Source organism: Erpetoichthys calabaricus, chromosome 9, assembly GCF_900747795.2.
Source record: "Erpetoichthys calabaricus chromosome 9, fErpCal1.3, whole genome shotgun sequence".
In the NCBI taxonomy this organism is placed as follows: Eukaryota; Metazoa; Chordata; class Cladistia; order Polypteriformes; family Polypteridae; genus Erpetoichthys; species Erpetoichthys calabaricus.
The window spans coordinates 178,939,039-178,961,440 of NC_041402.2; positions in this window are offsets into that span (position 1 = coordinate 178,939,039).

Sequence of the window (22,402 nt, forward strand, 5' to 3'; positions counted from 1 at the left end):
TTTCAGACAGGGAGGACACAAACCTTGGCCTCCTTACTGCGAGGCAGCAGCGCTACCACTGCGCCACCGTGCCACCCCTCAGTTATAGTGCTGTTGGTATCAATCGGATGTATCAGAAGTAATATGTAACTAAGTACGACTTTGTATAAAACATTTGTTTAGTGAAAAACCTAAACAGACAGGCATGTTAACGTAAGCCATTTTGGAGGTCAGAGGTGGGGGTCGCCTTTCAGAGTCTGTAGGTGCAGATGTACCCACTCACTTGTTTTCTTTTTTTCACATCTTCGCGCCCCCCGAGGGGGGCCCGCCCCACAGTTTGAGAACCACTGCTCTATATAATGACAGTAGCCAACTCTTGAGGTCACATGTTCCTGAATCTTGTGACATCATCAGCTGTTACCAATTAGGTAGGCTGAACCCCTTCATATTGTTAGCCATTGCAAGTGACTGATGGATGTCAGTGAGGGGGGCTGACAAGGTGGGGAGACGGTGACCCCTTCTCTTCATGTGGATGCCATGTTTGATGGCACGGGTATGTGCTTGTGACCCAGCGGTGTTCCAGACTGCTACCCATAATGCAAATGAGCTACACCGGCATGGAGGAGTTTCACCACAACTCGAGAAAAATCGCATTTCTTTTCTTTTCCAACGGCAGCAGAGCAGCGGCGCTCAGTGTGAGATACGCTCTCTCCCGCTGCTCCAGATATGCAGATTGTGTGTTTGTGTTCCTAAAAATTCCGCTTCTCTGTTGAAGCCCTGCCGTGCCGCTGTATCCCGTCTCCAGACACCCCTCCATGACTGGAAGGGCATGAGTGTGTGTTAGTGAGTGCGTCTCTGTGTGTGTGTGCGTCTCTGTGTGTGTGTGTGTGTGTGTGTGTGTGTGTGTGTGTGTGTGTGTGTGTGTGTGTGTGTGAGTGGAGGGTCCATCTTTCAAGCATCACTGCACTCTCTGCTTCCCGTGTTGTTCACGTCTGTCTCTGCATGTGCAGTGAACAAATGTCCACCAGCCGGCTCAGCCTCAGTGACGCGGTGACAAATGGAATGAATGATGAGAGCTTGAAGAGGTGAGAAAAAGCAAAAGCGCTGCTCGAGGCTACGAGGCTCACAGGAGCAGATCCAGATGTGAACCTGGTCAGCACAACCTCCGTTTATCTGATGCCAGGCCCTTATGACAGCACGGTTGGCACATCATCTGACACAGACTGTAAATGTGGAGGCTGAGCAGAGTTTGCATGTGCTCCGCATGTCCCTGTGATTGCCACCCAAGCTCTTCCCAGGTATGTATTACCACCCAGGGCCAAGAGGGGGGACTTTCGCTATCGGTTGTGGCCTTCAGAGGGTCCATACTCGATTCAGACGGACTCAGGGCACAAGTTCTCCACGCGTGTTTTTATTTTTTTACTTTTCCTTCGTGGGAATCGCCTTCTCCCGTTTCCCACCTGTACAGCACAGTTCGCAGCACCAAAGTACAGCACAAATCCCCCTGGCAAGCTTTGTCCCCAATCTCCCCGACTCCGGCGGGCTCTTTTTATAGGGCACCCAGAAGTGCTCCAGTTGCTCGACGACCTTCTCCCGGTAGCACTTCTGGGTGTGGCACAAGTGCTGCCACCCAGAGCTCAACATTACCTGCAGCACACCCCCTGACAGCACCCATGGAACTCAACAGGGCTGCATTGAACTCCAACTCCCATGGAGCCTTGTGTAGTCCGGGGTACTACTGCAACCCAGGGGGGCTGCCATCTATCGCTCCAGGGGAGGTAATACTCTGAATACATTGTCTCCCCCAGTCCTTCCAGTATAGAGGCATCCCAGCCGAGTAAGGGCCACACAGCCTTATCATGTTCTTCTTCCACAGTCCGGAGAAAGCGCCCAGTGAGGGCAACAGACCCCACCCCTTCCAGTCCCGGTGGGCTTAAATTGGCAGAACGCTAACAAATCACCAGAGCCAGATGACATTTAAGGGGGTTACGGAGTCCAGATAGAGAGAGAGCATCGCTGAGGTAATACCACCCCTGGGACCCTTCCTGGGCGGACTCCTGCAGGGCATGCTGGGAGTTGGAGTTTGGCACAGCCCTGTTGGGTTCTCTTCGGGGCGGGGGTCACCAGGGGAAACTGCAGAGCCTTATGGTGGGCTTCTACTGCATTCTAGGTAATACCGATGAGCCACCTGGACCTGAATAAAAGGAGCCACCACTCTCCAGTTGGGAGGAGGTGGACGAAGCCTGCCTGACAGGGTGACGGAAGAGAGAGGAAGAGAAAGAGAAGAGAAGAAGAGTGCTTAGGTACTGTGCAGTGGGGAGACCCCAATTGTGTGCTGAACTGGGACTTGCGTCTGCCAGTCTGCGTCTGGTTCAGCTGGCTGTACACACCCCGGTGGTCCACAACCCATTATGACAAGGGCCTAAGAGTCGCAGTGGACTGGTCACTATCGATTTCCAGACAGCGGGCAGAAGCCATAAAGGAGGCTGACAGGTTATATAGCGCCCTGCCATCATAGTAGAAAGTGTGCTTTGGATTCCTTTCTTAATCTCCCTTACATTCCCCTTTCCTCTCGGCTGCCTGTGCCCGGCCCTCTTCCTCCTCGCTGCCCAATCTATGCCGCGTGGCAGCTCCAAGGCCAGTTTCGACTTCATGCCGCAGCAGTTATTTTATTTTATTTCTCTTATTTATTTATTTTTTTTTCTCTTCCAAGGCTGATTTATAGAAACAGAATCCTTGAGTAATTCAATCTGGAGGAAGTGCTTTTCTATTTGCAATTCTATTCGTATTCCTAAGCGTTTGAGAAAGCTGTTTTCTCTCCAGGACATGTTTGGCTAAAGATTTTATTACCGACAATTTGTCTCATCGGAGCTCCTGCTAAGACTGTTTCCATATTTCAGAGGTTGGCCAAGTAAAATATGACAGAAGTAAAAGAGGCCACATTTACAATGGTGTGTGTGGCTGCCTCTTTAATCTCCCCGAGTGACAACCGGGGCTTCAGCCAAGAGACAACAAAATAAACTGGACTGAGTGGCAAAGAGCCCACCGGGAGGCCCGCTTGCCTTGGCATCACACAGCCACGGCCATCGAGAACGAGAAATAGCAGGCTGCGGCCTTTTCGTTTTGAAAGTGAATTAGACGGTAAGTGCCCGCTACTTTGCCCACCTTAAAATGTGCCATGATCAAATAACAGGCTGGGTGGTCCAACCCACTCGGGGGGTTTCAAGCTTCACAATCGCTAAAGAGCTTCAGGCAGGGATTGGCTTTGGGGTTTTGAGCAGCATGCTAGAAGAAGCTGGGGTGGGCAGGAGGGTCCTCAGGTCCGTTTTGGAGAGGGGGGTCTGCCATGGATTTGCCAACAAACAGTACTCACCAAACAAGTGCCAGAACTTGACTGAGAATAATGAAGAAACCGGTAACCAGTGGCGTAGCGTAGTGTGGGCGGCAGGGGGCGGCACTTTTAGGGGGCGGCAAAATTTCACAATAAATAATAATAATATCTTGTAAAAATTTGAACCATATCTAAATAAGGGGGCGGCGGAATTTTCCTCCGCCCCGGGCGGCTGACACCCACGCTACGCTACTGCCGGTAACTCCATCCACTCGAAGCCCTGCTTGGAAACCCACCTGGTCCAATTTGGGATCAGCGGTCCGAGTCTATCCTGACAGCACCATGAGGAAGGAACCAAAGTTGGATGCCTATCAGTCAATCAATTAACTGGGCACACTCTTCACAGACCCACACAATGCCAGTTTAGATGTTGCCACAAAGAGCACCCAAAAGACATCAAGAAGGTTTGGGGCAGCCACCCGTATTTTATGTCCTGGCTGCAAAAAAGGGTAAAGGTTTGGCACAGATCTTTACAGATGGAGGCCACAACTGAACTGATTCTTGACAGTAAAGATGGTGCCTTTATATGCCAGCACTGGAAGTGACGTCACCGGAGGCGCCAGAACAGGAAGTTACATCATCTGAGGTGCCAGAACTGGAGTGACGTCATTGGAGGTGCCGGAACCTGGTAGAATTTTCCTGGGAATGGTCTACAAGGGATTGAGAAAGACAGTCAGTGCACTCCGCTGCCCCCCACGGGTCGCATGTGGAATTACATAAAATTGTCATTTTTTGACAATACAGACTGATTGAAGTTTTTTTTAAAATTTTGCTCAAATTAACTAATTTACAATTTAGCTACGGGGCAATTTATATTGAAGGTACCCCCTCTCAAACGTTCTTCCTGCATTGTGATGGATTTGCTTTGGTCAGTTTAATAGTAGAAAGGAACGGAAAGCGGTACGGATGAGCACAGGATCAAAGTGGATTCATTCGGTTTATAGCTTAATATTGTGGCCACTAGGGGGCGCACCAACACTTGTGTAAATGTCCTCTTCTTCGTCTTTCGGCTGTTCCCGTTAGGTGTCGCCCCAGCAGATCATCTTCTTCCATATCTTCCTGTCCCCTCCATTTTGCTCTGTCACACCCACCACCTGTGTGTCCTCTCCCACCACATCGACAACAACATTTATTTATTTATTTATTTAACACGTTTTCATTCCATTTCAGTGAAAATCAAATCAAGTCTGTTGTGACGGACACCACATGAGGGCTGATATCCCGGCCAGACTTACACTGAGAAATTTACCCCGGCTTGGACACCCATGCCATGGAAGGACAGGTAGGGGAGATGGTTTACGAAGGGCATTGTCTCCCCCAAACTGCTAAGTGGCGGCCCCCTTGGGTTGCGGCACCTTCATGGATTCCCACAGGAGAATTGAACTCCACAGCCTCAGCCGAATTTGGGTACCATGGGTGCGGCCCTTGCACAGCACAGACCAGCGAGCCCTACGTGGCGTGGCTCCAGCCTTACTTAGAAGTTCCAGACCTTTGGGGCACCGGAGGTACTCCTGGGTTTTACATAAAAGGAGTTGGGAGAAGGAGGACGGAGCTGGCAGGAGGAGCAGAGAAGGTGCAGAGTGTGTGTGTGTGTGTGTTTGGAGGGCCTCTGGGCCCTGATAGTGACCTGCATGTTCCATCAGTCCTGACTTGGTATCCAACAACAACAACCACAACATTTATTTATGGAGCAGGCTTTCATTCAAACAATGTCACTCAAAGTGCTTTACAACATTAAACAATAGGAAGTTAATATAAAACAAACAAACAAGACAATACGGCAATGATATTATACAGTATGCAACAAAAGAAAAAGAGACGGTCAGGAGGATAGAAAAAAGCAAAATCTGCAGGGGTTCCAAGGCCAAAAGACCACCCAGCCCCCACTGGGCATTCTACCTGACATAGAAGTTCTAAATGAGTCCTCGTGGTTTTCAGGCTTCACATGGAAGAAACGGAAGATGGACATCTGAGACAGCCACCATTCAATCCATAAACACTGGGGGGCAGCAAGGGTACCTTGATCAGGTGGTGGCGGCGGCGCAGATCAGCCACCACAGAAGAAACAGCAGAGAAGAGTTTTTTAAATGGCTTAAATAGCTCTGGGTTGGGGTGAGCTTTGGGTGGGCACCGGTGGAGGGTTTTTCCTCATGATTTGAATATGAAAAAATCTTTCCCTTTTGTTGTTGCTTTACTATATGCTTGGCATCAATAAAAAAAAATGATTACAAAAAATTAAAAAAAAAAAAAAAGAGTTGCAGAGTAACTGTGAATTGTATTGTGGTTATAGTGTGGGAAACGCTTACTGGAAGGGTTTCCCACAATAAAATCCTCCTGTTTATTGGCAACTTGTGCCTGAGTGCCTGCGTGTGTCAGGTGTTGTGGGGAGCACACCATCGGCATCTCATTCTAATTTGAGGGAGTCGTGACTGGAGAGGTGAACTTAATGTCTCCACATGGGAAATTGGCATTGTCGTGTATTGAAATTATACAATGGGCAGGAAATGTAAATGAGGCACAGTGTTTGTTATATTGTTTGTTCTGCTGTTTTTTATTTTTTATATTTATTATTATTATTTTTTAATTTTTATACTTTGTTATATTATTTAGTATTATGATTTGTCACACACGTGTGAGTAGGAGGCAGCTAAAGGGCTTGAGTAATTGTAATACCACATGAGACCAGGGGGCGGCAGGGTGCACAGACTATCTTTCTCAGTTCCTTTGTAGACCTTAGACGACATCACTTTCCAGTCCCGATGACGTCACTTCCGGTTCCGGTCCTGATGACATCACTTCTTCCACAGGCCTTTAAAGCCACCATCTTGCTTCCAGGCAAACACTTCTGTTTTGGACTCAGTTTTGTGAACATCTCTGTTCAATTATTTAACCTTCTTTTTGCAGCCAGGAAATATTATACAGGTGGCTGCCCCAAACCTTTATGATTTCTGGAGTGCATTTCTTATCACAGATTAAAACTAAAAAGGGAAAAACATTTCATGGGGTGCACTTACTTTTTCACATGACAGAGATTTTAGCCAAGGAGCGGGTCTCGTGAGTTCTGCTCTTCATCATCTCACACACACACACACACAAACATTATTATTATTATTATTATTATTATTATTATTATTATTATTATTATTTATTCTTTATTATTTGTTATATTGCTGATCATTATGACCAAAACTAAGCATATGTTAAAAAGGAAAAAAATCATTTCATGGGGTGCACTTACTTTTTCACATGACAGAGATTTTAGCCAAGGAGAAGGTCCCGTGAGTTCTGCTCTTCATCATCTCACACACACACACACTCTCTCAGGTGGGCTCTGTCTCTCTCGGCCCTGTGTGGCCCCACCAGAATTTTCAAGCCAAAAACACCAGTGAATCTGACAAAAACACATTTCATAAGAAGAGGTGGAAGAAAAGGCATTTTACACAAAGCCACACCAGCAGGTAAGCCGAGTTAGCAGTCCAGTCAGGCAGGATGAGTTTCCTTTGAACGTTTCCGCAGAATACAAAAACTCCAGCAGGGTCAGACGTTACGCTAGGACCCTACAATAGAGGAGCAGGTCGCTGAATTCCACAGGAGGAGGTAAACACACACAGCGGCAGAAGCCGACTCCACTGCACAATGCTGAATTCCTGACAGGATGTTGAAATTTGATTCCACGGAGAGGCTACTGGAGCTCTTCAAGGTACTGAGCACAGCCACAGTGGAGGAGTCGTGTGTCCCTGCAATTTATTCTCATCAGACCCCGAGAAAGTCGAGGTCCATGTTACTCACATAAAAGAGAGAAAGAGCCTTCAGTGGGCACAATGGCAGGAGAGTTACATCTGACTGGAGATTTAGCTCCTTCACAAGGCTGTCACCCACATTGAGGTTTCTAAATTTGCTGTGTTGCAAAGTCAAACTAAAGCAATTACTTAAATGGGATTTGTTTTTTAATCCTGCACAAGTAACTGTGTATTATATTAAATTAAAATAAAGTATTTGTCTTCAAATCATAATAAAAATACAAATCTGAACATCCACCTTAATAAAAGGACAATTGCCTGTATGTTTGTGTATCTGTTCAGTCTCTCTGTCTCTGCCATTCTAACTGATTGCACCTCCTAAAAATGTGTAGTAATAAAATAAATTGCATTTGTGATTCCAACAGATGGCGCATCACAAACTCTAATGCTGCTTTTTCCCAAACCAAATGGCAATTCATGGAGACATATGCATTGCATTTATTATTCCAACACATGGCACCTCCTAAAGATTTGTAGTAATAAAATAAATGCATTTGTGATTCCAACAGATGGTGCATCACAAACGTTAACAATGCTTTTATGAATTCCATACTAAATGGCATACTACAGAAACATAAGCATTGCATTTATCATTCCAACAGGTGGCACCTCCTAAACATTTGTAGTAATAAAATAAATTGCAGTCTTGATTCCAACAGATGATGCATCACAAACTTTACATCTGCTTTTATGAATTCCATACCAAAAGGCATATTACAGAGACATATACATTGCATTTATTATTCCAACAGATGGCACCTCCTAAACTTTTGTACTAATAAAATAAGTTGCATTTGTGATTCTAATAGATGACATGCCACAAAATTTTGTACTAATGGAATAATTGCTTTTGTGATTCCAACAGACGGCACATCACAAACTTTAACACTGCTTTTATGAATTCCATACCAAATGGCATATCACAGAGACATAACCATTGCATTTATTATTCCAACAGATAGCACCTCTTACATATTTGTAGAAATAAAATGAATGCATCTGTGATTCCAACAGATGGTGCATCACAAACTTTAAATCTGCTTTTATGAATTCCATACCAAATGGCATATTACAGAGACATACAGTACACATTTCATTTATTATTCCAACAGATGGCACCTCCTAAACATTTGCAGTAATAAACTAAATGCATTTGTCATTCCAACAGATGACATGTCACAAACTTTAACTCTGCTTTTATGAATTCCACACCAAATGACATATCACAGAGACACATACATTCCTATCATTTCAACAGATGGTGTAGCACACCTTTTTGTAGCAATTCATTTTATTACTACAAATGTTTATGATGAACCACCAGTTAGAATGACAAATGTAATGAATTTTTTTACAATATGCATTACAAAATACTTTCCAATAGATGGTGCAGTGCCAACATTAACGCTGTGGTCAACATTGGTTACTTAGATGTCAACCCTTCTCAAGCTGGTAGCTAAGCTTGTCCATGTGTATAAAATGGCAAAACATCCATCAACTGGCAGCAGTGCCAGGGTACAATGCTGTCCAGCTTCCTCAAGAGGTCCGCAATGTCAAGTGAACAAAGGCAACAAAAAGCAAAAAGAAAGAGGGACATAAGGGTTAATGTATCTGATGAACAGAGGGGACTAAGTGCACAATGTGATCAAAACAGACAAACGTGACGATAATGGGCATTTCACTATGTTAGTTAATATTGATAATGATAATAATTAACCCCTACTATCAAACTAAGCTGGGTGAGGTCTTCAATTTATTTTAGAGATTCCACTAACAAGCCATTCATTTCAAATGCATAATAAATCTCACCCCTGCAATGGACTGGTGCCCCCTAAAGGGACTGGTCCTGCGTTACACCTTCTGACTGCTTCGAGAAGCTCCAGCTGACCCTCCCCTGGATAAGCCGGTTCAGAAGATGGAGGGATGGAAGGATGGATTATACTGTACATATCTAACTGACTCTTTAAGGCCTATGATCAGTAAAACTGTCAAAAAGTTCAAGCAGCTGCCATGGAAGTTGAAGGAGGATAAAAGCAACAGAAAGTCCTAAACAGATTGTAAAGCTTTGACTCTTGTAAGAGCTGCATGAGGTTGATTGTAATCGAATAGAAAAAAATGAGAAAAAACAACATGGCCATACTAAGACAATAGCAAAATCAGACTGTCCGACTAAATTGAGCAAATGAACAAGAAAAGTAATAGACAAAGAAGTGACAAGGAGGCCAACAAGAACAGTGACAGAGTGGCTGAAATGGGGGACACCATCCAGACTTTAACAGCCTCTTCAGCGTTTTACTGATTCAGCCTCTTTGGAACTGAAGGAAGCCACATACGAGGAAGGCCAGCAGACAGTTTGGTAGAAGCCAAGTGACATAATCTGGAAACTTCTAAAAGAATCGTTTGTGGTTCATAGAGACGACAGCCATCCTCTTTGGTCAGCGGTGGGCTGAACTCAACGTCATCTGTTTGGAGAGCCGAAGCACCAAAACGTCACTGCAGTCTTAGGACAGACATTAAGGTCAAAGGTCAGTGTTGTCAGAGTTAGCAGGAATTGACATCAACTTTACACTTAATGTAAGACGGTCAGGTCACCACACAGAAAGCTAAACATGTTTTATTAATTTGTGTTCAAGCCACATACATAACCCTCTGCAGTCACAACGTGGTGTTTGGGTTGTATGTCCAAATGTTTAAAAGTTCTTTCTGACAGATGCAAACTTCTGTCCTAAATCTGTACTGACATCAAAGTGCTATGGAGAGATGATAGATAGATAGATAGATAGATAGATAGATAGATAGATAGATAGATAGATAGATAGATAGATAGATAGATAGATAGATAGATAGATAGATAGATAGATAGATAGATAGATAGATAGATAGATAGATAGATAGATAGATAGATAGATAGGAAAGGTACTATATAATAGATAGATAGATAGATAGATAGATAGATAGATAGATAGATAGATAGATAGATAGATAGATAGATAGATAGATAGATAGATAGATAGATAGATAGATAGATAGATAGATAGATAGATAGATAGATAGATAGATAGATAGATAGATAGATAGATAGATAGATAGATTCCAGGATCCAGAGTCGGGAGTAAGGTGGCGAGGAGGAGAGGAGGTGGACAGAGGAAGAGGAAGAGAGAGACAGAAGGCAGAGAGAAGAAGTAAAAGGCATTGTTGTGTATATTTCTGAGTTTAGGTGGGAAACAATTGAAAGAATTTCCCACAAATCAATAAGAAGCCTGTAAGGTTCAGTAATGCTGGAGCGCAAGATTCCTGGCTGTTCGCATGGCAGGGACCTGCAAATTGAAAACGTCTTGGGGCCAAACCTCAACACAGCCGCACAACAACACGCACACCAGTGAAGAGACGCACAGGGGCATCACTCCTGCCCCGATGGTAAAGAAAAGGTCCAGGCACGCCAAAAGGTAGTGGCCTGCCAGATGCACATCATCATCGCTGGCCGAATAGAGAGGTCAACCGGAAGGAGTGATGACTGGAGGACAGTAGAAGGCCAGTGCAAGGCCCAGGGACGATCTCGCCTGGGAGTGTTTCATGTCTGTTCCGTGTGCCTACATCCTAGATGGAGACTGCCCGGTTGCTCGGCTGTGGCTGAAGCACGCTGATGCATGGGATGATGGTGGGGCAAACTCCTGTGACTCGAGCAAGGAGAACCTGGCTCCTCTGATCATGGAAGAAAACACGGAGCCTCACCCGAGGAATGGGATCCCGTAAATGGAGGAGTGAATGGTGGGTGTCTGTGTCAGGAGGAAGGTGATGATGCCCTGCTGGAGGAAGACTGGAGGAAGACAGAGGCACAGAGAGAGAGAGAAAGAGAGAGAGAAGGAAGAGAGAAGAAGAAAAGGTCATTGGTATGTGTATTTCAGTGCCTTAGCTGTTGAGGTGGGAAACAACTGGGAAGAGTTTCCCACAAAACAATAAAAAGCCTTTTCGTGTTACTGAACTTGTGCTTGGGTCTCTCCATGTCAGGTTTGGGGAGCTGGTGCGCCCCGTGCAGGCCACGTTATACTTTGAATGAGCTCAGCCATTAGCTATGCATGCAAGGCCTCGAGCTGCAGACCCGTTGGCCCGTCTGCGTTTGCCATACCACATTAGCTCACAGATTGTTGCTGTTGGGGGTGTTGTAACATATATATTTTTTTTTGCTGTCCCTCAATGTTTATTTCGAGTCTTTGTCCACCTACTGTGGGTAAACCAAATAAACCTCTAGCATGTAAATTCTTTTGTGCAAATTATAGAATCGTACTTTTGGATCGGACTTCATTTTGAACTGGTCTTCCCCATGACCCCGAGAAAACAGATGGATGGAGGTTCACTGTATTAGTGATTTTCTGGCTCTGACCCTTTTGGTTGCTTGGTTTTGGTTTTTCATCTCCTGATCCTTCCAGTTGAGCCCTAGTGGTCTGCCATTTTCAATCATGTGGTAGAATACAGAGGTCTTCAGGCAAAGCTGCTGCCAATGCAAAAATGGACGAGAGGGCAGTAGGGGCGTTAATTAAAGGGCCAGGCAGATACACTTGGGGACAAAAAGCCTCATCTCACCAAAAAAGCCCAAACTCCTAATCCATCCATACTCTCAATCCGATCGTCCAGAGCAGAGTAGCAGGGAAGCTGGAGCCTCTCCCAGCAAACGTCGGCCACAAGGCAGGAACAATCCCCCAGCGTGGCGCCTGTGTTATGTTATAGTCTGGTTTCCTTCCTTGTGTTAAATATAAATTCTGTTTTTTTTTTAATCTTTTCTTGCTCATTCTTTATTCTGTAATGACTGTCAATTCTGCCCTCGCAATTGTTTGTCTGGGCAAACCTGTGCAGACGGTGATCAATAAATCCAGTAAACTCCTTTCTTCCACAGAGTGAGGCTTTTACCGTCAAATCTTTCATTATTGGTTGTACGGGCACAAAACTCAACACAAAGGGGGCTCTCAGTGGGAAGTGCTTACCAAACAATCAATCAATCAATCAATCCGGAAATACGTTCACATATGGATCAAATAAGTGGGAACATTTGGGCAAACATTTACGAAATAATTAGACGAGAAACTTTAACAGACATACAGTCATGTGAAAAAGTTTGGGAACCCCTCTCTGCCTGCATAATAATTGACTCTCCTTTCAACAAAAAAGATAACAGTGGTCTGTCTTTCATTTCCTAGGAACATCTGAGTACTGAGGTGATTTCCGAACAAAGATTTATAGTGAAGCAGTATTTAGTTGTATGAAATTAAATCAAATGTGAAAAACTGGCTGTGCACAAATGTGGGTCCCCTTGTAATTTTGCTGATTTGAATGCCTGTCACTGCTCAATGCTGATTACCTGCAACACCAAATTGGTTGGATGATCTCATTAAGCCTTGAACTTCATAGACAGGTGTGTCCAACCATGACATATAAAGGTATTTAAGGTGGTCAATTACAAGTTGGGCTTCCCTTTGACTCTCCTCTGAAGAGTGACAGCATGGGATCCTCAAAGCAACTCTCAAAAGATCTGAAAACAAAGATTGTTGAGTCTCCTGGTTTAGGGGAAGGCTACAAAAAGCTATCTCAGAGGTTTAAACTGTCAGTTTCAACTGTAAGGAATGTCACCAGGAAATGGAAGGCCACAGGCACAGTTGCTGTTAAACCCAGCAGGTCTGGCAGGCCAAGACAAACACAGGAGCGGCATATGCACAGGATTGTGAGAATGGTTACAGACAACCCACAGATCACCTCCAAAGACCTGCAAGAACATCTTGCTGCAGATGGTGTATCTGTACATCATTCTACAATTCAGCGCAATGTGCACAAAGAACATCTGTATGGCAGGATGATGAGAAAGAAGCCCTTTCTGTACTCACGCCACAAACAGAGTCGCTTGTTGTATGCCAATGCTCATTTAGATAAGCCTTATTCATTTTGGAACAAAGTGCTTTGGACTGATGAGACAAAAATGGAGTTATTTGATCATAACAAAAAGCGCTTTGCATAGCAGAAGAAGAACACGCCATTCCAACAAAAACACCTGCTACCTACTGTCACATTTGGTGGAGGTTCCATCATGCTGTGGAGCTGTTTGGCTAGTTCAGGGACTGGGGCCCTTGTTAAAGTCGAGGGTCGGGTGAATTCAACCCAATATCAACAAATTCTTCAGGATAATGTTCAAGCATCAGTCACAAAGCTGAAGTTACGCAGGGGTTGGATATTCCAACAAGACAATGACCCAAAACACAGTTCAAAATCTACAAAGGCATTCATGCAGAGGGAGAAGTACAATGTTCTGGAATGGCCGTCACAGTCCCCTGACTTGAATATCATCGAAAATCTATGGGATGATCTGAAGCAGGCTGTCCATCAAATTGAACTGAACTGGAGAGATTTTGTATGAAGAATGGTCAGAAATACCTCCATCCAGAATCCAGACACTCATCAAAGGCTATAGGAGGACAGCGTCTAGAGGCTGTTAGATTTGAAAAAGGAGGCTCAACTAAGTATTGATGTCATATCTCTGTTGGGGGGCCCACATTTATGCACCTGTCTAATTTTGTTATGATGCATATTGCATATTTTCTGTTAATCCAATAAACTGAATGTCACTGCTGAAATCCTACTGTTTCCATAAGGCATGTCAGATATTAAAAGGAAGTTCAGCCAATGAGAAACAAAAATCCAAAGAATTAAGAGGGATTCCCAAACTTTTTCATATGACTGTATCTTTCCCTAAGGCTTAACATGAAAGAATGGACGGCACACTGCATCTAGAACTTCACGTTAATTTTTTTTTATTAAGGTGGATTGAACAAATGTAACTAAGAAATACTTTAAATGATCAGTAGGTGGCAAAGCTCCAGACTGAAGTGTGAATGTGCTATTATCATTTATGTTAACTGTACGATTTGATGTCTAATGAAATATTTCTTGATCATTTAGTTTGTGTCCTCCTATGTCCCTTGTATTTTACGGGTGGACCTTCAAGAGGCGGGGCCAGCAAATTGGACCGGTTCCAGATACATAAAAGGAAATGCTGGGAAGTGGAGACCCTTTCCGTTCACTTTGGTGGAGTGTTGGTGTTTTTGTGTGTATCGCTATTGTCATTAGCAACTCTTTTTGCTTTTGTCTAAGGATTTCAGTTTAGTGTTTCGTAATGGGACATCTTTGCTCTGGGATTTCCATTCCATCCATTCATTATCCAACCCACTACTGTATATTCTAACTACAAGGTCATGGGGGTCTGCTGGAGCCAATCCCAGCCAACACAGGGCGCAAGGCAGGAAACAAACGCCGGGCAGGGCGCCAGCCCACCACAGGGCACACACACCCACACACCAAGCACACACTAGGGACAATTTAGGATCGCCAATGCACCTAACCTTGCAAGTCTTTGGACTGTGGGAGGAAACCCACGCAGACACGGGGAGAACATGCAAACTCCATGCAGGGAGGACCCAGGAAACGAACCCGGGTATCCTAACTGCGAGGCAGCAGTGCTACCCACTGCACCACCCTATTGGCAATTCCTTTTTTGAAAATAAATCTCCTTTTATAATGCTTGTTTTGCTGTTCTTCCCTCTACAAGCCAGGGGTTTATGGTAATCTCCTCTCCTTGTGAGAGCATTTTGATTACATTTTGGGATTTTACACCTTTATTTTTGAACCCACTTGGCCCAGTATAGGCCAAAGCCATCCTGTAAAGTCGGAACTCAGGCTGTACCTTTTCTGGGCAGGCTGATTAATATTTCAGCCTATTTTGGTTGCTATCTTTTAGAGGCCTGGCACCACTCTGGCCATTATTTGCACTCCACTCATAACTGCCAGATCATCACAAGGTGAACACACACACACACACACACACATACACACTATGCACACCATGGCTAATTTAGCAACGCCTTCCACTTGACCTGCATGTCTAACCAAAAGCACCCAGAGGACACTCATCTGGACACAGGGAGAACAGGAAAACTCCATGCAGGAGCACCTGGGATGTGAATCCTGATCTCCTTTTGTAAGGCAGAACACTACCTACCAGCAAAATTTATCAAAGTTAGTTTTTCAATTTGTATATTGACCCTAAAAGCATAATAACTGGGATATGACCGCTTAGTCAACTGGACGGGGAGTCCAATTAAAAACAGTTAAATACCTGCAGCCACAGGAGGTCCCCAAGACTGACTTTGAGAACCATCTACCATTTCTCCAAAACTGACGGGTAGCTGGAGCCCATTGCAGTAAACATCGGGCACAAGGCAGGAAGAGCACCTGAGTAGGGAGCCAGCCCATCATGGGGGGAACTCACACAAACACATACCAGGGGTCAATTTAGGATCACCAGCCCACCTAACATACCTGTCTCCGAACTATGGAATGAAGCCTGAGCACCTGAAGGGAATCCATGTAGACAGGTTGTGAGAATGTATCGTTCTCATTGCGGGACCCCCTAAACCTAAACAATAAAATTAAAATCAGAGTGGAGAGAAAAAGCAAAATTTCACAGCTCTACCTTGAAAACTCTAAGGGCCTGGCAGGATTTACTGGCATCCCATCCAGGATGGGTATGGGACCCTTACCCAGAAGGGAGGACAAGATAAAGGAACAATGGGGGAACAGCTCCTATTTTTAAATATTATTATCTCTCATCTGCTAGATGGCAGCATCCCTGGACCTCAGTAACCATGTTGAAACCTGCAGGGCATGATGGGAGTTGTAGTGCTTTGAGTCAGCCCTGCTGGCTCCCATGGGTGCCTGCAGTGATACACGAACCCTACTTTCCAGGACTCCCGCTTGACCTGGAAGTGCTTCCATTGGGCTGTGCCCTGGCACCGGACGTACTTACATTTCTGACATAAAAGGAAGCCATTCAGCCTCCTCCGGCTGAGTCAGAGTCGGGGGGTAGGAAGGCAACACTCGCTGGAGGGAAGCGAATGGAGAAAGAATGAACAAAAACCTTATTTGACTGGAATTGTGTTTGCGCAACCCTTCAAGAAACCCTTGTCAGGTACTGGAATAATAAAAACCTCTGTTTTGAACCCATGATGTAATTGTGTTGGTTGTTTCCAGGGTACGGGGTTCAGTGGTGCCCCCTATCAGTCACAAGAGTTAGCTACAGTCTTAGACACAGTTTCAGCTTCACCTGGCAGCCGTCACACTAGTGGCATCACGTGTTGCAACTTCTAGGAAATGTGACTGTGGCAATGGGCACCAGTATATTAGAAACAAAATGGCGGTGCCCATAAAAATTCAAAATGTAGCACAAAAATGAAACATTAACACGAAGCTCAACTGAAAGTGAAACTAAACTCATAATAATTTAGGGAGTGTGGCATAAGGCCGGGGCCCTTGCCAGGCCGAGATGCCTCCACGCTGGAAGGACCGGGGAAGGGAGCATATCCAGAACATTACCTCCCCCCAGAACGCTAGGGAGCTTCATACGGCCCTGTTGGGATCCGTGAGCGCCACCAGGGGGTGCTGCTGCCAAGATTCCCATATCATACCATCTTGAAAGCTGACATCTAACAGGATATGGAGCTTTCATATAAAATAAGTAAAGAATCGAGAGAGGGCATCTTGTGAATTAGACCATGCAGGTAAAGGACAGTGAAACATGGAAGTCCCCTTTCAGACAGGATCAGAATACACCAAGCGAATGTGTCGAAGGGCGATGCCCAGCAGGATCAGACCATCAAACAGATGCCCGGCCACGGCTGAGAAACCTGCAATTGTCCAGCCAATCCAGTCCTTTCAATCACAGAGGGTGACTGCTGAGGTCCAGCTCTTCATCCCAGTGGAGTCCAAGGTCACAGGAAGGAGGCGGGCAAGAGGGTCTGAGCACTCCCAGCCGGCACCTGAAGTGCAAGCAGAAAGCGTCTCCACGCCACACGAGTTTCACTTGAACGGACTTAATTAGCTGAGACGGGGCTGATGTCTCGTCTATCGACGCGTTAATCAGACGACCCTTAGCCGAGCTGCAATCAGGGGGCCGGCCGGTCAGCACCTCGCTATTACACATGTAAATGCAATGCAGCTCCGCCACAAAACATTCTGCTCTGTTCCTGTGGCGGCGTCTCTGAGTGCTCATTTCCAGTACGCCGCAGCCATTAATAAGGATAGAATGGGATGCAAAGCTGGAATGCTTCTGGAAGACAACATGCGCAAGGTGGTCCATTCTTGGCTCTTGTGAAAGGTGGCTGAATTCAAATTCAAGGCCGCAGTTAAAAGTGTTTGTTGAAGTGAATGAGTTAATGGCCCGAGGCGTGCCCAGATAATCAAAGTGAAGGAGACAACTGCCCATCTGCTCTACATAATGTGTGATGTGTGCCCGGGACATCTGACCACCCATTAGGTGACCCTATTTCAAAGCCACTTGACTGGGGACATCACGTTTAGAATAAGTGGACACGGATGATGCTGTCCCCTGTGCCCAGCTGTGGGGGGTCATTTAATTGGGTGAGGTCCCACCCAAATGGCCAGTGTGTGCAATGAGGTGACGAGGCGATCACCTCAGGCAGCGCTTTGGTTAGGGTGGCATTGTCATGTAGCCTTTGTTTAACATTATCAAAAAATGAAATGTGAACCCTAAAGATTAAAGACCTGTCCAGCCCCTCATCTCATACCCATTACAGTTCGCATGTCACTCCAGTAGATCCACAGAGGATGCCATCACCTCGTTCCTTCATACATCAATGTGTGAATGCCAATGTTAAGACAATAATCCCCTCTAAGATCTTCACAAAGCACAGGGACCTGTGACTGGGCACTTCACTGGGCAGCTGGAAGTTTAACTTCCTAACATGAAGACCCCCAGGTTGTTCTAATGGGTTTTCCACATCTCATCGCCCCACCTGCTCCTCACAGGTGCTCCACAGGGTTTTGTGCTGAGTCCACAGCTGTACGCGACTCTAACATCATTGTCAAGCTTGGTGATGACACAGCTGTGGTGGGCCTGATATCTACCAACAATGAGAAGGCTTACCTGGACAAAGGGCAGAGTTTGTCACATTGGTGCCAGGACAAACGTCGGCACCTGAATGTTAGGAAGACAAAGGAGCTGACTGTGGACTTTGGGGGAAAGCAGCTGAGGCCTTTCAGAATTAACAGCACTCAGGAGGAAAGGGTGGACTGTTTCAGATATCAAGCTGTCCACATCACAGAGGACCTGACCTGATCCAAGCACATCGACACCTTGGTGAAGAAGGCACAGCAACGTCTGTGCCACCTCAGAAGCCTCAGAGATTTCAGGCTGCCTTCCCAGATACTGAACAACTTCTAGACGTCTACCATTGAAAGTATCTTGACAGGAAGTATCACTGCCTGGGGTGGGAAAAGCAGGCAGCAGGACCCTTAGTCAAACAGCCAGAAAAATCCAAAGAACAATCATAAACATAAAGAGGAGAACTCACTGACCATCAAGAGCATACAATGTACCGTGTGAGGACTGCAATTCCCATGAGCCTTATAAGGGTCTGGGAGCAGTCCATCAATGGAGATTGACAGGTGGCCCCCCCTCTTGAGGAACCACCCACAAAACTCAAGGAGCAAGGCAGGATAAACATCCACACATTTAAACTAAACAATTAGCAAAACTGACCAAAAATATGTAATAATACAAATAATAAATATAAATAACAACATTAACATAAGTTATAACAACCAAAGGACTGAAAATGAGCAAAAGGAAAAAAGGAATTAAATGTAAATTAAGGGTAGTGAAGTAACAGCTGCCTTGGGTGAAGCCAATCTCCAGACAGGCCAGTGAAGATCTAGGCCTGATTTTAGGGGTCTTTTGGAGACCTCCCACCATTTTTATTTATCAAGTGCACTCATGTCATAATAGCACTCACCTCACAGGAAGACCATCCAGTGAGGGCAACTAAATCCACCCATTTCCAGTACCTGGACAATAAATTTGAGACCACCCTGAGGAAGCATGTCACTTGAGGCTTAAGGAGAGGAGCACCGAACGTTGAGTGAGAGGTCCTTATAAATGAGGATTTGAGTACCCGACTGCTGTGGGACAACCTTATTTTGTTGATGTTATTCTTAAACGCTATGGTGCTTTATTTTATTTATATGGTTTGTCAAGTAAAAGGGGACACCCGGCTTGACACCCCAAAGTGCTGTAATTGTGCCAGCCTGTTATTCCCTGGATGACCACCGATACAGCAGTGCCGAGGGCCGACTCCAGTTGCATAAAAGGAAGGCTGGGAAGTGGAGTCCCTTGCAGTTCATTAAGTGCACTTCGGTGGATTGTTGGTGTCACAAAAGGAGGAAAGCAGGTTGGCACAAAGTTGGCAAATGTGTAGCGCCCTGATTTTCATGACTACAGTCGGCAACTCTGACACACTCAGTGAATAAAAGTTGCATAATGTGACATCGGCTTTAGCAGAACAAAAAAGCAATGGTGCCATCTTTGCAGCAGGTAGGAGTTGTCGTAGTCCTATCATCACTTCTACTTGCACGTCCAGCCAAACTACAAAATGTTGCACCTCTCTGGTGAACCCAAAAAGCATAGCATGACATATTTAATCTCACTTAACTCAATTCAGGGTCATGGGTACAACAGCCCACACCCCATAAACAATGGGCATGAGACAGAAAACAGCTGGCGGATTGGCAGCAAGCTGGATTAGGGTGTACACTGGCAGCGCGTTGTACATGAGGGGTGATGATTCCCTCTAAAGCCGGTGACCTGTAGCCATAAAGTGTGTCAGACTTGCTGATGTCATCGTCAGATGAGCACAATTTACTTGAGTGAAAAGGAGTGGGCGTGTCTAATTTAGCCAGCCTGCCCGCCCCTTTTTGTGACAGCCAATAACATGCTGCATGATGGAGTAACAGGCACAAGTTCAGCCCTCGTATTTTTTTTTTGCCATTCTGTTGTGGTAAATAAAACACGAGACATCAGAGAGTTGAGCTTGTCTTGTTTGAGAGGTCCGTTATTTCTCATCGCCACATTAAATGCCAGACATTTGTTGTCAGCCGGGATGCACACAGAGCCACCATGATGAGATTGATTTTGCTGGGGCGGGTCGTGGATCAGTTGGACTGAGTAAGTGTTTATGACTTGGTGATCACCAGAGCCCACCATGACTGCTCACAAAGATTATGTTAAATGAAGGCAATGGCGGACAGTCACTATAAAAGATGTCAAGCTGTGCCCTCTTCTCGCACCCAGGCCAGCAGCCCGTCTCCCAGACCACTGCCTGCTCCTTCATCCCACGTGGCACTCAGGATATGAAATTTCTTGGCTGATTTTCATTAAAACTCTCAAAGCAGTGAGAGTCGACTGCACTTTCCAAGGTGCTCATTTTCTACCAGGGTCTTCCAGGAAATTAATTTTCATATCGTGCCTGATGAGAAATGACTGGCCAGGCCCTGCCAAGCATCCGCGTGAGTGACGTTCGGGATGAGCCTTGGGCAGACTTATGAGAGAGTAGAGCGGCACAAGCTGGCACTCACAGTGCGTTCCTTCTCAAATGATGACCACCCTTGCGCCTTTAGGTGAGCACGCTGGAGGTCTCCACCTTATGAATGTGCAGAAGAGGCTCATGGACCGCAAGTGAGTGTGGAGTTGACTAGCAGACCGAGCTGCTCGCTGACACGTGGGCTTGCGTGCCAAGGGTTTTACACTCCCCGTGATGAGGTTGGAAACATGAAGGTGCTGTCTTGTTCAAGATCAGGATGTGTCTTATGATGGCTCTGTTGGTAACCGGCGGTCCACAGCAAGTGATGGTGTACCAGGGGTATGTCCCTTATCCAGCTCTCCCTCACCCTAGCGGCCGGTACCCTCATTATCCTGTCTGTGAGAAACGCATGGCAACACTTGTAATGATTCACGCATCCTTTGTCTCTGAAGAGGCGCCCCGCTGTGCCCCTCTTCCCCCGAAGCAGACGGCTTCCCATCTCCTGCAATCAGCCTGCGACACAAAGAAAGAGTCTAATGAGTGCAATTAAGCACGATGCCCGTAAGGAGTGGGGGGCCACCAAGCGGCACATTTACATGATTCCTGAATTGATCGCGGTGCCTTGGGGTGGGCCTCGTCTCCGTTCACTATTTTTTTTTTTCTTCTGTATCTTCCTATTTTTTCCCCATCTATGAATGCACCAAAACAGTCCTCAGCGTAGACTATGGCTTCCTCTGTGTCTTCAAAGTTCACTTATGCTGATGTCTCATTAGTCGTGGGGTACGTCAGACTTGCCAGCCGCAGTTGCTGATCTAACTACCGGGTCAGGGCAGTTTTCCACAACTGAAAATCACTGGGGTTGTCACATTTAGTGACTGCATGAAGACCATCCAGTGTAGTTGTGCCCCCCCAACCCCCCTTTTGTAGTAGCTAATAGTGAGCATGTGGTATAGCGGGTCCACGGCTCGAAGAAAAGCCCACTTTTTAAATAGATAATCGCCGCACTCGCGGCTTACAGAAGGGTCGTGGTAGTGTGGCTTACTGGGACCTTCGTGATTTGGCCGTTTCCTCGCTTAAGTGCGCAGGTGAGGAGTCATCCGCATCCGGAATTGAACTGCTAATCGCCACACCTGAGCCACGTCCCCATTATATATATGATCTGATCCCCCCCCAAATATCCTAAACTTAAAAACTTAGGGGATAGGGCAATCCGTACCTTAATGGGTCCTTTGTTTTTGGGACAGAGAACAATTTTTAAAGGTGGATGATTTTCCTGAACTTAGTGTTTTGGAGAATTGTTATATCCCTGAGGCAAATTAACTGATATTAATGGTAAAGACCAGTGGTTCTCAAACTGTGGGGCTGCCCCCCCTGGGGGGGGGGGGGGGAGGAAGAAAACAAGAATTGAAAATATGAAAAATACATCTGTGAATTTCCCATTGGGATTAATAAAGTATCTATCTATCTATCTATCTATCTATCTATCTATCTATCTATCTATCTATTGAAACCAAAACAAATTAACTTAAACTACATTCTTATGCTAGAAAAATAAATAACATGTCCTGTAGATGTGCTAAGGTGGGATCCCCCATTCCCTCTTTCAGAGCAACATAACTTGACCTCCACTAATATTTCAGAGCCCCTTATCCAGGGCGGGGGTCACTGGAGCTTATCCCAATAAGATTAGGACTCAAAAGTAGGAACAATCCAAGGAGTGGGCACCAGCCCATCACAGGGTGAACACACACACACGCACGCACGCACACACACAACAGGGGGTCAAGCTGGCATCTCCAGTCCACCTAACCTGCATGTAT